This window comes from Rhipicephalus sanguineus, chromosome 3 (genome assembly GCF_013339695.2).
Source record: "Rhipicephalus sanguineus isolate Rsan-2018 chromosome 3, BIME_Rsan_1.4, whole genome shotgun sequence".
NCBI classification, from domain to species: Eukaryota; Metazoa; Arthropoda; class Arachnida; order Ixodida; family Ixodidae; genus Rhipicephalus; species Rhipicephalus sanguineus.
In genome coordinates, this window is record NC_051178.1 from 195,182,285 (window position 1) to 195,198,303 (window position 16,019).

Consider the following 16,019-nt stretch of genomic DNA (forward strand, 5'->3'; position numbering starts at 1 on the left):
TCATAATTACCAAACACCTCGCACAATTAAAATTCCAGAGTTACATCTAATCTGTGGAAAGCATGCAAGCATATTCGTGCAACTTGAGCTGAGAGCGACGGCGGAAACTAGATATGCAACTATGTACGTTATATTGTCTGCAAAACTATGAGAGCGTGAGAAAGCAGGCCTCCGAAGGGGGCGGATGTCTCAATCATTAAAAGTATGGATGTACGCTTACTGATCACGTGAGTCTGCGCTCTTAGTGTCGAAAGACATGCGCTTCATCACAAACTGTCACAAACACGCGACACTTGTAAATAAATCGCAGCTAGTTCCGAGTATGGTTTTCATTGGCACACGCAAGCTACCAGCACACCGTTCTAAAAACACTTGTCATTATTATATGCGGTTGTAATATTAATATTCATTTGCTACAGGCTTGTATGAGATGACATCCACGGAATGGTACGGGTGTTTCTTTTCAGCCACGTCAGCCACCACGAATAACACAGACTAATGACGTGGCTAAAGACTTTTTCTTTCTTTTTTTCGCTCTGTACAGTAATGATTTTTCTCGGAGCACTGCACGTGGTGGGCAGGGCGCATACCGCGTATGCGACGCTGGTTTTGCTCACTGCAACTCTTCGATGCAAATCCCGTACGACACTTTTTCTTTGGCAGTAACAGATCAGTTCTTCCGTATTCTTTAGCGTGGTACTCACATATTATCTGCGTCTTCGCGGAGCAGCTGTGCGGCGTCCAGAGCAACGCAATTATGACCATTTCGCATGCCGCACGGCGTTGACACACACGATCGTGACCCGACTTAGTAGCAAGTAAGGTGTCACCATTTTAGGCGCGAGGACGCGTGTTCGATTTCGGGCTGCTATGATCTAGGGATTGCCAAGTGAATCACTTAGTTAGCAAATTATCTAGAGCAATAGGTACTATGCGTCGCCATTGTAACTATCTTCCTACATCCATTAATATGATGTTATATAATTCAATGTTTCTTTCCCTAGTTCAATGCGGAATTCTAGTCTGGGGGACGACTTCAGCTGAAAACATTCATAAGCTGATGGTATTACAAAAAAGAGCAATACGCCTTGTCTCCAGGGTGCCATATCTTTGGCATACTGCTCCTTTGTTTACAAATCTTAGAACTATAAAAATTGAATCTTTGTACACATATAGGCTTTGCCGCATGTATAGAATGGAAAAAAGTAAGAATGATAACGCTTTAACAAAATGGGCATCCTTACAGCAACATAATTATTTTTATAAATTTCGTCATTTAGAAGCTTGGATCGTTAACAAAAACAGAACTAAATACGGTGACCAAATGCTACAGTTTTGTTTACCTACTGTTCTAAATCAATTATACAAAGAAAATGGTCTCAGTGTATCAACTCTGTCGTTAAAAAGGCTACGCGACGTATTTATGTGATTGCTTGTGCTGCCATGGGTCCATTTGTTTGTCTTTTTATATGTCTTTAACACTCCGCCTAATTTCTTCCCCTTGTTTTCATATGTTTCCACAATAAGCTTGTTTATTTATTCCGACCGTGGATGTTTAATGTTTTTCTGTTTTAGTTAGCCCATTCATTATGTATGTCGTGTGCTTGACCGCTGTGAAGCCGCGCATGAGGTGGCCAAGTTCCCCTCAAGCTGCTCAATGCAGCTTTTTTGCCTGGTCATCCTCGCAACCTTGTTGTGAATAAACACAATTCAATTCAACAACACGGTGTAATGGATCGTCATATCTAATTCCAAATTCTCATGTCATTTCGTGTGTATCGTATGTGTCGACAGATTTGTCTGTAGAACGAATCAGTACTGACCTTCTCAAAAGCTCACGGGAGCAACAAAATCAAACCACTTTTCTAGTTTCACATACATCTGACTTCATCCACGGGATCAATATCTTGCGTTGTCGCTTCCGTGTCGATCGTTCTGAAACAACAATGATCCAAGGACATTTGCAGTAACTTAATAAACTCATGCCTCAGGAGGATATACTTCAGCTGTCACGCCTGCGGCACGAAGGCTCTATCAATTTGCCAAAACCAACTGTCAACAAAATACCGTAATTACGTTTTCGTCATGTGAAGTGTTTTGCATATTTCGAGTGTATGCGGCGTGCTTTGTGCTTGTCCCTTTGTTTATCACGATCACCATCTGGAATAACATCGTAAAAAAAAAGAATAAAAAATAAGGCGTCGAAGCACGGACATAAAGAAGACACAAATGCCGTGTTGTCCAGTTTTCATTTCTTGTGTCCGTGTTTGCACGTGTTACTTCCTTTTGTGACGCTATAATATGATCCCGGCTTTTTGACTACTTTGCGCAGTTAAGGCAAATTTATTAGGCCGGTGGCGGCAGAAAAAAAAAAAAAACGACTTGACTTGGCTACTTCCTTGTTCCCTGTATTATAGCACTAAATTATCGATGTAGCCAAGGCATTTTTTCTGCCACCACTAGCCTAAAAAAAAAAGTTCTCCTAATTGGCGCACTGTAGCCAAAACTGGCATCTCTGCAACGCACACCGCATGCACTCGATATTTATAAAACATTCCACGTCATGCAAACATAATAAGGGTACTCTGTGCGCATTTCGTGCGTACAAAATGAAAAGGTGGCGCGACTTCATCTATTTTTAGTACAAAGTTATAGATTCGGTTCCTTCAGGTAATTGCTTGTGTGAACGACCCCATGCAACAACGCTCCACTCCGCTTTTCTTTTCTTTTTCTTTTCTTTTTTACGCATGCGCTTTGTTTTCCCCGCTGGTGCCGTACCTTCTCTCTCTCACGTTTTCGTTATCATTAATGATTTCCCGGCTCGTAGGTATAGCAACCGGAAATTGCGAACTGGGGGACATCTCTGCCTTTCCGTTTAATTTTGTCTCTTTTTCTTGATTGACTGAATGACGAATAATTGGCTTCGCGTTTTAAAAAAATATGAGAGTCACACGGCGATACTCGAGAACCCTGGAGCTCTTAAAAAAATGAAAATAAAAGAAGGTTTCATAAGCTTTGAGTTAAGTATGACACGTGGACCGAAAAAAGGAAATGCTTTCAGGAAGCGCTTGAGGTTGCGTAGGAGCGCTGACATGATATTGACTTTAACGAAAAAGTACAGCGGTACTTGCAATAGACGGAGAAAACATAAACGGGCCCATCAGGAACTGAAATTCAAAGGAAAACGGTGATACTTTTTTCGAAGAAGTTGAAGTACAGTTTTCTTTCTAAGAAAGCCAATTGGAACCAAGGATGCGAAGAGTAATAAAAACGCCCTGTAGGCTTGGAGCTGCTTTCGCGGCAGGACAAACCGTTCCCGTTTTACCGTGATAGCACACCGGGGTCAATCAATACTTTCAAAGTTTTCATTCTTTTTTTATGCTGCCAGTGTGCCCGAAATTGTTTGCTCAGGATGTCCATTGATCGCCACAGTAGGGAGGCGTTTCAGTAGAGCAGCTTGTTTGGCTGCTGTACGACTAAAGGAAGTTGGTGATTGGACGTTCTGCGAAGAGCAATAACTGTTTGAAAGGGATCATACAACTGAAGATTGGAGGGGAGAAAATGGATGTATAATGCGCAGTGGCGCAACACTATCCCTAGACCTTGTGACATGCATTTCTCTTAGTCAAATGAAAAAAAAAATATTCATACCTATACCTCCACCGCCAATCATCATCAACGGAGGGTGGGGCGGGACAGGGGTTAATCCCATCTCCCCCCCCCCCCCCCCTCGGCCGAAGGAAAACTGCCAGACCAGTTTTAAATAATGTTGATTCACTACTCCCTCACTCGTACTGATTCCTAGCACATCTGAAAGCATTTGGAGTTTATGACAAGATGCACAGAAGCACGCACGCACGCACGAACGCACTTATGTACAGTGCTCGTCAAATGAAACCCGAACAGCGGCAAGCCTTCGCACGGTATAGGGCGCGCCGTCCAGTTATCACCATGGACCGGCGCGCATATGCGCAGTGCGGTCAAACCGGATGCGCACGCCTGTCAATGGTGATGACTGGACGGCGCGCACTATACCATGCGAAGGCTTGCCGCTGTTCGGGTTTCATTTGACGAGCACTGTACATACATACATACATACATACATACATACATACATACATACATACATACATACATACATACATACATACATACATACATACATACATACATACATACATACATACATACATACATACATACATACATACACGCACACATACACGCACACATACATACATACATACATACATACATACATACATACATACATACATACATACATACATACATACATACATACATACATACATACATACATACATACATACATACAGTCACCGATTTTTTTAACCTGAACGCGCAAGCGTCGCCCGCCGAGTTGATAAGCGCCGTACAACGGAGTGCAGCGGCGAAATGAACGAGAATACGCGAACGCGCTATGAGCAGTCATGGGCAGCTGCCGTCTGCTAGGCTTTTCCGCAGACGGCAGTTGTCCAAGACTGTTCATTGCGCGCATGCGCGTATTCTCGTTCATTTCGCCGCTGCACTCCGTTGTACGGCGCTTATCAACTTGGCGGTCGATGCTCGTGCGTTCAGGTTAAAAAAATGGGCGACTGTACATACATACATACATACATACATACATACATACATACATACATACATACATACATACATACATACATACATACATACATACATACATACATACATACATACATACACACACACTCACGCACGCACGCACGCGCGCGCGGAGACAAGAAAAGTGGTGGTATATATAGCACCCTAGCTACATGGAATAATGGAATAAGTGAACGAGAAAGCCAGTACAAGCACTGGAGCAATTCGATAGTGTAAAAGAAAAGAAGATATGCAGGAATGATCATATATTCTCTGGATCGAGCTATGTGCAGAGCGCATTCCGTAAAAACAGTTGTTGCACGACAACCACGTGGATGCGAGACATTCGCATCGTTTAGCTAATGCGCGCGCATATCGCTGCAGTTATAAGCCGGACGAAGTAACGAAGCGGAATATAGTCCAACTTCCGATCTCGCAAACTTTTCGTCTGATCTCACGCTACCTACGAAACGGGCAACTACACTTGCCAAATTTCGCGCAGCTAGGGATCGATTCACTGACCTAACGCGGCATTGTGTACAGATGAACGCTCGCATCCGTTTCGTAGACCCACGCGGCGCATATTACAGTACCACTGGTGGTTGGCCCGTTGGCTCCGCAGTCCATTACGCGAGCGAGACATTAGCGGCGCTGACGGCCCGGCCTCTTCATCATGTTTATTTCGCGCCAGTTACCCTCGCGCTAGCTCCATAATAAAATGTCCTCTCCGCCGACGCAAGGAAGCCGCGCTTTGCGCCTCATAGTCCCTGGAATTATCAATTATGCAGTCTGCGGAACAAGACTTCGTCGACTTGCTTCCCTGTGATTCCCCTCCTCGACAGCTCCTCACCCTCCCCTCTTCCCTTGGCCTCTGCAGTGCCTGCTTCGAGACCACCAGCATAAAGCATTCCAGTCGCGCTGTGTACACTCTAAATATTTTCACGCGTAGTAAGCGTGAAACGCGCCCCTCGGCCTCCTAAAATTCGTTTTATGTACCACGTGACTCAAGATACGCGTTGTTTTCCTCCACCCAAGCGTGATGCCGGTCGAGGACACGCACATTCGCTGTATTTTACGCGTGATGTGGGATTCTACGCGTGAGAACCGGAAAACTCACGCTGAGGAAAAGTTTGCGACGCCGATCGCGCTTCTCCTCATCACGCATATATATATCCTGATACAATCGCCAAGACAGCCGTGCGACGTCGCCGTTACTCGCCTCTGATTTGCTGCTGCGATTTGCGCCTGCTTTCATTTATTTTTGTTTTTCATACGAATGCCTTGAAAGGTGGCGCTTGCTTCGATATATGCTTTTGGCGGGAAAACGGGGTTAGAGTCGTTGGAGTCATTGACTTAGCAAGCTCTTTGTGCATCGTCTCTGCCTGCCCTTCGAGCGTGTACTGTGCGAATGGTTCGCTTTGTGGTGTTGAAAAGTGGTGAAGTCATGAATAACTTGACATCGATTGACCTGCGTGGTGTGCCGCGCGGTAGATGCAAGAACACCGAATGCGACTGCCCGGAGTTCTCGCGCGACACGGCGCCACTCACTGTGAACTCTGCTATTCCGGCCGGATGGTGTGCATACTGCGGGCACTCGCCTGCCATTCACGGCCGCTTGGAATACCTGGGTAAGCAAATATTTCGAAATGTGTTTGCTCATTATATATTTTACAACTATTTTCGCAACACTGACGTTTCTTCCTATCGACCTCTGAACTTGACATTAGTAGTATCAGGCCAAGTTCTCTGTGTACAGTATGACGGACAGAAACGCGAAAATTTAGGGTTATGTAATTCACGTACTTTCATTTTGAACATCTCCATTTCGTGTCATAGCGGCGTAGTTTTGGCTCGAACACTTACATCAGAGCCAACATTAACTTTAGATGCCGGATTCGTAGCGACGTGACGTGGTTATCTTGAGTAATTGCTCATGAAAGTATTTGTAGTAAAGAAAGTGATGTCGCATTCAGTCCGAGAGTTTCTGTTTCACTCGGGTCGTGCGATCGACCGGGAAGGATGACAAGAAAGAAGGAAGGAGTGTTGCTCTCGGTGCCGTGGCTGTGAGCCGTTTCTCCTTCGCCGTCGGATATCCACCGGTCCCCGCGTCTATCGCTCGTTAGCTTTGGCCATAGCTTTGGCTAGTCGGCGCCAAATTTCGTGGCCGCGTCGCGGTTCGCGGCGGTGGCCATTTTCGGGCCAGGAGGCGGAACGCCGGTAAAGGGGCCGCCTGGCGCCTCGTGCCGTGAATAAACAGCGCCTGCTTTCTCCGTCCTCAGCAGAGCGCCTCGAAAATGACCAAAAATATATTGTATGCGGTAAATTCATGTAGTCTATGCGTACATTACGAAGCGTTAAAATTGTGCCATATGCTGAAAAACAAGCGCGTTAAGGCCACAGTAAAATTGTGTGTTTTTGCTGCACATCAAGGCTGAAGTTCGCTTTTTTTATGTGAGTGCGCAACGCATGAGTCCTTATATATTATTTGAAGCAGCTATTACCAAGAGACCGCTCTGGTTACAGGCGAACTATTTATGCCGCAACCTCGCCTTTTATAGTAAGATACGATTGCGTCACCTTCAGGAATTTCAGGCTACTGGGTGAAGTCGCACTTGTGTGCAATTAATAGGGAGTTTTCGAATAGTGGCCCCAAACGTTCGGGGCCGCAAGGCCTCTTGCGTGGGCTCGCTTTGGGTCAAGCAGGAGTTATAAAGTTTTCGAATAGGGTCCGCGGCGATTTGGGCACTCCCCCTATTCTCGGTCACTGTGGTCTTGGCCGAGAGCCGTCGATTCGAAGTGAGTGCCGTCATGTTTGTTTGACGCAAAGAAGAAGAAGAAGAGGAAGAGCAGAGGAAGGCAGGGAGGTTAACCAGAAGTTTGCATCCGGTATGCTACCCTGCACTGGGGTTGGGGAATAGGGGGTTGAAAGCGAGAGAGAGAAAATAAATAATAAGAAAGAAAACAAAAAAAACAATCACATCCACACACACACAAGAGCGTTCCGCTCAGAGGCGCTCTGACAGGCCAGTGGATCGCAGGAAGGCGAGTAGTGCTTGTAAAGCCTTCTTCTGCGACGTTATGTCCGGACGATGGCGTAAAAGTCTTTCTTCTGATAGAGGCTGGTCGTCTATCTTGTTGAGAGCATGGCAAAGAGATTGTCTCTGTGTTCTATACTTCGGACAGTCACACAAAACATGCCGAATCGTTTCTTCGTCGCCGCAGTGTTCACAGGCGGTGGAGTCGGCCATCCCTATGCGAAATGCATACGCATGGGTAAACGCGACGCCCAGCCATAATCTACAGAGAACGGTAGCGTCACCTCGGCGAAGTCTTGATGGCAGTCGAAGGCTTAACGTTGGATCAAAGGTGTGTAGTCGTGCATGCATGAAATGTGGCTCATTCCAATTTGACATGGTGCATTGGCGAGCGAGCATGCGGAGCTTCCGAGCAGCGTCTGTCCTAGAAAGAGGTATCGACAGGTCGCGGTCCTCTGTATGGGCTGAACGGGCAGCTTGATCGGCCCGTTCATTGCCGATAATCCCACAGTGACTTGGTAGCCATTGAAATGTAATGCAATGTCCTTTCTCGGTGAGGTTGTGGAACATCTCGGCAGTCTCAAATACCAATTGTTCGTGCGGACCGCGGCGTAAAGTCGACAGTAGAGACTGCAGTGCCGCCTTGGAGTCGCAGAAAATCGTCCACCTTTTTCTCATTTGGTCGTTAATGAAAAGCAGCGCGGCGCGAAGCGCTGTGAGCTCTGCTGCCGTCGATGTTGTTGGGTGAGCCGTCCTGAACTTGATAGTTGTGGCGATCGTTGGAATCACGACCGCCGCTGTTGAACTGCTCGGTAGGACGGAGCCGTCAGTGTAGACGTGAGTCGAGTCGTGATACTTCTCGTACAATAGAAGTAAAGCGAGCTGTTTAAGAGCTGGTGCTGACAGATCTTGTTTTTTCTGGACGCCTGGTATTGTCAGGTTGATGACTGGTTGTTTTAGGCACCATGGAGGAACCGAAGGTCTCGCCGCCGGTGTGAAGCCAGTCGGTAGAGAGTCGCCGTGTGCGGTTACTGTTCGGCAAAAGGAGGTGCGTGGTCTGTCCGCTGGTAGAGAGGCTAGGTGGTGGTGTGGTGTCCGGGCAAGATGCCTTATGTGGGTCCTCAGTGCTTCAACCTCAATATGAGTCTTTATGAGGTGGTCCTTGGCGAAGGCTATGGTCGCCGCTGTTGAAGCACTTTGAGGCAGGCCTAAACAAATCCGGAGGGTCTGGGCCTGAACACTCTGTAGCATGCGTCGACTTGTCTTGTTTGCGTTAGTTAATGCAGGCAAACTGTATCGCAGGAAACCGAGAAACAGCACCCTGTACAGTTGTAACATAGCACTGGGCGACATTCCCCAAGTCTTTCCAGCGAAAAACTTGAAGAGGTGAGAAATGCCTGCCAACCGCTTTTTCAGGTACGAGACGTGAGGACTCCATGATAGTTCTCTGTCTATTATGACACCCAGGAACTTGTGTGATCGACAATACGGTATACTTTGACCATTGATTGATACACTGTAGTTAGACATTGGTTTGCGCGTAAATGCCAGAAGAGCACACTTTCCGGTAGAAATTTCCAGGCCTCGATCACGGAGGTACACAGCAACTTGAGTGGCTGCTCTCTGGATTCTCGCTCGCAGCTGCAGGCGAGTTACCGCAGATGTCCAGACGCAGATATCATCTGCGTAAGTTGACAAACAAACAGTGCTTGGCAGGTGTGTATGGAGAGCAATCAGCGTAAGATTGAACAGCACAGGGCTGAGCACACCGCCCTGGGGAACACCACGATAACTGTAATGTAGGGAAGTGTCCCCGTCCTCCGTGATCACAAAAAAGGATCGCATGCAGAGGTAGCTGCGTATCCATTTGAACATTCGACCGCCCACTCCGACGTCTTCTAGCGCGGCAAGGACGGCTTCATGAGTAACGTTGTCATAGGCCCCTTTGACGTCGAGGAACAAAGAAGCGCAAAGACGCTTGCGGCCTTTCTCGTGCTCCACGAAGGTGATTAGGTCGATGACGCTATCAATTGATGATCGACCACGGCGAAAGCCGGCCATGGTACCTGGGTAGATGTTATTGTATTCCATGTACCACTCCAGGCGTCCGAGGATCATCCTCTCCATCACTTTGCCCACGCAACTTGCCAATGCGATCGGACGATAAGATGCCAGTTCCAGCGGTGACTTGCCAGGCTTCAACAGTGGTACCAAACGACTTGTTTTCCAACTTAAGGGGAGTGTGCCCTCCTGCCAAGATTCGTTATATAGCTCAAGCAGAGCAAGTCTCGCGCGCTCACCCAGATGACACAGGGCTCTGTAGGAGATTCCGTCAGGTCCTGGCGCTGACGAACGTTTACAAGAAGCGAGCGCTGCCTTCAGTTCTTGGATGGAGAAGGGGAGGTCCATGCGGGGGTCACGTGGTGGTGGACAGCTGTTCGAAAGTTGTAAACTGTCGGGTGCTGTAAGTTGTCCAGTTAATCTGGCGCAGAATTCTTCTGCTACGTCAATATCTGGTCGCTTTTGGTAAATGCCTAACGCCTTGAATGGAGACCTCTGAACGGGGGATGACCGCAAACCTCGTACCGTCCTCCATAGCTGCGATAATGGCTTACGAGGGTCGAGCGACTCGCAGAAAGCAGTCCAGCGTTGGAATTCGACCTTATCCAACCGGCGCTGGATCTTTTTCTGCATACGTCTGGCAGTCCGTAAATCGTCAATGGCCTTCGTGCGTCGGTACCTCCTTTCAGCACGTCGCCGGATTGCGCGAAGTCTCTCCAACTCTAGGTCGAAGTCCGTGAATTTCGAAGAGCAGTTGAAGGTACGTACAGACTCCTGTACAGTGCTCTTGATTGCCTGTTCCAAGTCTAGTATGTGGTCTTGACATTGATCTTCCATTCGAGACTCAAATTTCGTCCAGTCCACTCTTCGTATCGTGTCGTGTATCTTAGAAGGTGACAATCCTCTAATCTTGACGTATGTGGGAATATGGTCACTCCCATGCGTTTCTATGTCCGTGAACCACCCCGCATGCCTCACTAAGCTTCGTGAAACAAAAGCCAAGTCGAGACAGCTGCTGTATGTGGAGCCACGTAAAAATGTAGGACTGCCATCATTCAACAACAAAAGTTCATTATCGGAGGCGAAAGACACCAAATTTCTGCCTTTCACGTCGGTCTTCTGGCTTCCCCATAGAGTATGATGGGCGTTAAAATCCCCGATGATAACACATGGATCAGGGGCTGATGATAGGATATCTCGTAATCTTTTATGGTCAAACCGACTTGATGGTGATAGGTATGCGCCCACAACTGTAATGGTAAGTCTCTTCTTTTTCACTCTTAAACATACATATTGATTATCATCATGAGGTGGTACAGGCTGAAGGATGTAAGTGAGATCGCGGCGAATGAACACCAGAACCTTGCTTCTTTCAGTAATGGCAGACGACATAAAAGGTTCGTATCCAGAAAGTCTTATTGCACTGGATAAATTCGGCTCGCAGATGACGATTACGGGAAACTTATTGGCGTACACGAATCGCCGAAAATCAGCAATGCGCGATCTCAGTCCTCTGGCATTCCACTGAAATATTGCTGCATTCCGGACCTCATCCCTGAAAGGCATCGGTGACTGAGCCATGGTCTATTCAAGGGCTGCCAGCACCGGACTGAGAGCGTCCAGTACTTGAAGGGCACTTCTAGCTGACGTCGTCTTCATGTTGCCTAACAACATGCGAATGGCGTTCATCAATGATCGCAGAATCGCTACCACTTGGTGATCTGTGTGCCATGCCGTTGTAGCATCTTGCTCTTGTGGTTGAGGCTCCCTCTGCTGTGGCTTCTCTACTGGTCGCGTTTCCTTAAGTGGTGGCCATTCCTTTGTTGAGAGAGATCTACAAGTAGCCTCTCTTTCAGCGGCGTTGGTGTTTGCCGCGCTGGGAACCGGAGGAACGGACTTTCTCACTGAATGCGACATTGTCCTTCGTGACGACCTTCGACGGCGACGTCGTCTTCGCCTCACTTTTTCCGCTGCCTCTTTGTGAGTTGAGCTGTCTCTCACCATCTGTTTCAGAACAGAAATCTCCTTCTTTATCTGAGGACATTCCTTGGAGGAAGCACTGTGAGCACCATGACAGTTCGGGCACTTCAGCGTAGTTGCACTACAGTTGTCTTCTGAATGAGGTTCGGCGCATCGGGGGCACACTGCGGAATTTCTGCAAACGCCCTTCACGTGGCCAATCTTCTGGCAGTTGAAACACTGCATAGGCTTCGGTATAAATGGACGGACCTGGTGACGAAAATGGCCAACCTTCACGTAAGACGGTAGGCAGTCACCCTTGAACGTTACTCGCACACAACGTGTGTTACCTAGGCGACCTACATGCACAATGACGTTGTTTTCATTCGCCGGTTTTATAAGCACTGAGAGGTCTTCATTGGCGATTTCAGTGTCGATGTCATAGATGACACCTGCTACGGTGGCACCATCCGCTGGAATGATTGGCCGGACTTTGATGTTCCCCAGCTGCGTTACATGCTGCAGCGTGCTCAGCGCACTCGGGTTCATCACATCGATTGCCAAAATGTTTTTCCTCGTGTTTAGCCTGATATCCTTGATCTCGTTTGGCACTGTGTTTTCAAGGTACAAAGACAATGCTTGCCTGTTGAGGACACGCAGATTGTCGATAGCGTTCTGTGGCACAAACAGGATGGAGTGGGGCCACCGCTGAGGCGCAGTTTTCACAGTGGTTGTGCTTGACGCCGACGATGCGTTGATGATTCTTCGTTTGGCCTTGCGGTACAACACAGGTTGAAAGCCGTCTTCGGAGGACTCATCGCCTGATGCGGAGTACAGCTCGGTGTCCTCGCTCTCGCTTGCTGTGTTACCACGCTTCCTCGAGGCAAGGTTTGACGCAAAGCTTTTGGGGCAGGCTTTGGGGTTCCCGCTAAATTGGCGAAATAGCGTGCCCAACGCAAAACCTGAAGCTGTTTCGGTCTCGCGCATGCGCAGCGGCCTTGGCGTTATTTCTTTGGGGCCCCTATTCGAAAACTCCCTAATATTTGCGTTACCGTAAGGTAGCATAAACAGTTTACCTTACGGTCCACTACGTGGAGCCAGTGCCTCGGCGGTCGGTAATGCTAGCTGTCGCGGCAGCAATAATGGAACTCTGTGGCAGTCATGTTGTGATCTTATAGCAAAATTATACGGAATTACAGAAAAGCTGTTTTTGTAAGCGCCTCAGGTAGAGCATACGTGTCAAAACAGTCAATTCGAGCTTGCACTTTTTACTGTAAAAGCCCAAAATTGTCGCGAGTACAAAAAATGAAGTGCTTCGTATGGTACTCAGTGGTGTAACTAATAGCTGATATTTTGAATGCCGTTTCTGAAATTCGCAGTGAAATGTGGTCAGTATACGATCCCCAGGTTAACGGTTTTCTTTCTAATGGATGAATATGTCTGAGATACCACGCTGAGTGCACGTGTTCACAGTCGAGTTGAGTTCTACTTTCACAAACACTATAATTGCGGAAGAGTGCTTAGCTCACCCGGCTGCCAACCGACAAGACAGCGGTTCGATTCCCACGGCGGGCACAAATCTTTTTTTTTTCCTGCAGCTGTTCCTCTCTATGGACGAACGGTTGCACCACAATGTTCCTTCTTTGGGGCTTACAGTTGCGTCATAAGGGATGTCAAACATACGGTTAACCTCTCTGCATTTAGTCTCGAGAAGGACTCACGGTTCTGCCAACGCAGTTCGTTTGTCAAGGGAACAACTTTTGATTGAAAAGCTCGCAAGATCTTTTGGAGTGTACGGGGTTCAGAAAGAGACACTCGTCTTACTTCCGCAATTATATTTATCGCTGTGAAATTTATATTTGTTGATCTGTGCAGACAATAGATGAAGAAGGACATTCTGAAAGCGGAATAGATGCACCCCGCGTGAAGGCACTTTTAAAAGCATCCTTTATCCTGGGGACCACGTCACCAGTGGCGGTATTACCGGCTTATCTCCTAAACGAAGAACTGGTAAGACAGTCCTGTACCTTCTTATGTCCCTCTTTATTTCTTCAGATTGCCATATTTCAGAAGATTTTATTGGCGCCCAGTGTAATCTGGAGCACTCACGTTTTTTTTTTCATTCGTGCTCAAACAGATTGCCGGTGTACGAACTATACTTGACTTTACGACATCAAAACCCCTTTGTACTGTTCTTGCTGACCCCCAATGCCACTATAATTAAATCAACAGAGAGCCACCAAGTTTTGCTGATTGTGCGCTGTATTCTGTGTTCATGAAGTTTAACTCCACGTTTTCTCTTTCAGCTTGCCTTTGAAAGTGAACTGATATTTTTAAGCACTATGGAGGAGAATGTCAAAAGCCTCAGCAAAATTCTGCCTGCAGTGGCGACAGTGTCATCCTTAGCGGACCCATCGTACACAGAGGTGGATGCGTACCTGAGGCCAAGGCTCGCGAAAATGGCCCTAATTTCAGAGGTGAGTAAAACAGTTTTTTAAGAGCCAATGTTTCAGAAGCAATCCATAACGTCATCATTCTTCTGACACTATACTCAGTTTTCAGCAGTGTATAAGAAGATTTAACGCCGCAGTCGCAATGTGAGCTTTGTCGACAAAATCATTTTCATGAATTTGTAGTTCTGCACCAAGTGAAATTGGACAACAATTCATTCCATCAGGTACCAATTTAATTTCTCCTTTTTATCTTTGACAGGTTTCACCCGTAGACATTATTGGCCCGTGCATTGTGTGGGGCGACGTGAAGGAGCTTGTATGCGGCAAAGAGCCCAGTGAAACCATGAAGCTACAGCCGAACACGTCGCTGGAAAAAGCGCTGGTGCTTTGTTTGTGAGTGTACTACGTCAAGGACCTTGCGTACCCGGCTGCTTTTTGCCAGTTGCTTGGCTTCGTTCAAGCAGTCGTTAAACGTGCCGGCATCGACGAAATTCCATGGGAGCAGAAAAGGCTACGGTATTTGTTCACGAAACTACACTTCGTCTGAGTTAAGTACACATCAAAGTTTATGTGCTGCCTAAAGAGACACCCAAAATTCATCTAGCGCCTATTTTACAGTTCCTGTGTGTTTTTTTTTTCTTGGATTGCTCTTCCATAAAAAGAAGCGTTTTGTAAGTTATGGTCAATAAAAGTTTTACTCAAATTTAAATTCTTGTAAATATTTCGTTCTAATTAACCCCTTATCTTTGATTCAAAATGTAAAGTGTCAGAGCACTCCGCGCAAAATTCCCCACTCAAATTTCTGGACTACCGTATATATAAGTAATCGCCTCGAAAGAATGCATGCACATCAGAGGCTTAATTGTAGGATTCGCCAGATGCACCTGTGGAAGATGCTTTATGAAAGTTTGAGACAATCGAGAACGCCTTCATTCTGCTAACACTACAAAATTCTGAACGGTGTATAACGAAGATCTAACGCCGCAATCGCGGTGTGAGGCTTGTCGATCCGTGACGGGAGGCCTTCCTAATGCTTAGTTAAGGTGTAAGAGAGGATTTTTACTTACTTGATGCGGGATTCTCCTGCTCTATAAAATGTGTTTCTGACTGTCAAAAAGTGTTTAAAAATAAATTTGAGAGAAGATAATATTTGTTGTGCTGTATTTGCTGATGCTTGGCGGCTCTTTGGCGGGTATATATGCTGGTTGCCCGGCATTAAATGGCTAATTACAAAAATCAAGTTTCAATTTTCAAAATGGGCAAGGGAACATTCTATTGGTTCTGCAGAACACGAGCTTGCTAGCTGCACCATAAATACAGACCGCACTGCCGATGTTGAGCTGTGCGTATATATGTGCCGTTGGGTACAACATGGAAAGAGTAGCTAGTGAAGTAATGAAAGCTTGTCTCTTATTTCTAGCCTACTCTCTGTACTATAAACCGAAATCCATATTTATGTTTCAGCCAGCAAGCTCATTTTACCCTCTCGCAGTGTCGCGTTCTACAGTTTGCACATGTGCAAGATGAAAAGGAAAAATTAATTTTTGTAATGCGCTAAATAATGCCAGGCATCAGTATGTATACTCTTCAAGAAGCCGCCAAGCCCATACAGCACAACAAATATTATCTTCTTTCAGCTTTCTTTTTGGATGATTTCTGACAGTCAGAAAGGCATTTCAAGGAGCGGGAGAACGCCGCATTAAGTGAGTAAAACTCCTCTCTAACACCTTCTCTAAGCGTTAAAAAGGTTGGCAGTCACGGTTGGCAAGCGTGGTGCGCTTAGCGTGAAAGCGCACCACGCTTAGTACAAGCGTGCAAAAAATCGCCCCCATTCACGCTTCGCAAGCGTTATGCATCCCGCAAGTCACGCTCAGGAAGCGTGATT

At 46.7% G+C, this 16,019-nt stretch overlaps 1 protein-coding gene and 1 long non-coding RNA gene across 2 annotated transcripts in view; one reads left to right on the forward strand and one right to left on the reverse strand.

Moving 5' to 3' along the window:
* Positions 1-16,019, reverse strand: part of LOC119387976 (phosrestin-2) — a 308,200-nt gene that overhangs the window by 133,931 nt on the left and 158,250 nt on the right. The window lies entirely within an intron of this gene.
* Positions 13,628-14,470, forward strand: LOC125757732 (uncharacterized). Its single transcript, XR_007415487.1, has 3 exons — positions 13,628-13,691; positions 13,988-14,158; positions 14,394-14,470. It is a non-coding gene; the product is annotated as an uncharacterized LOC125757732 (long non-coding RNA).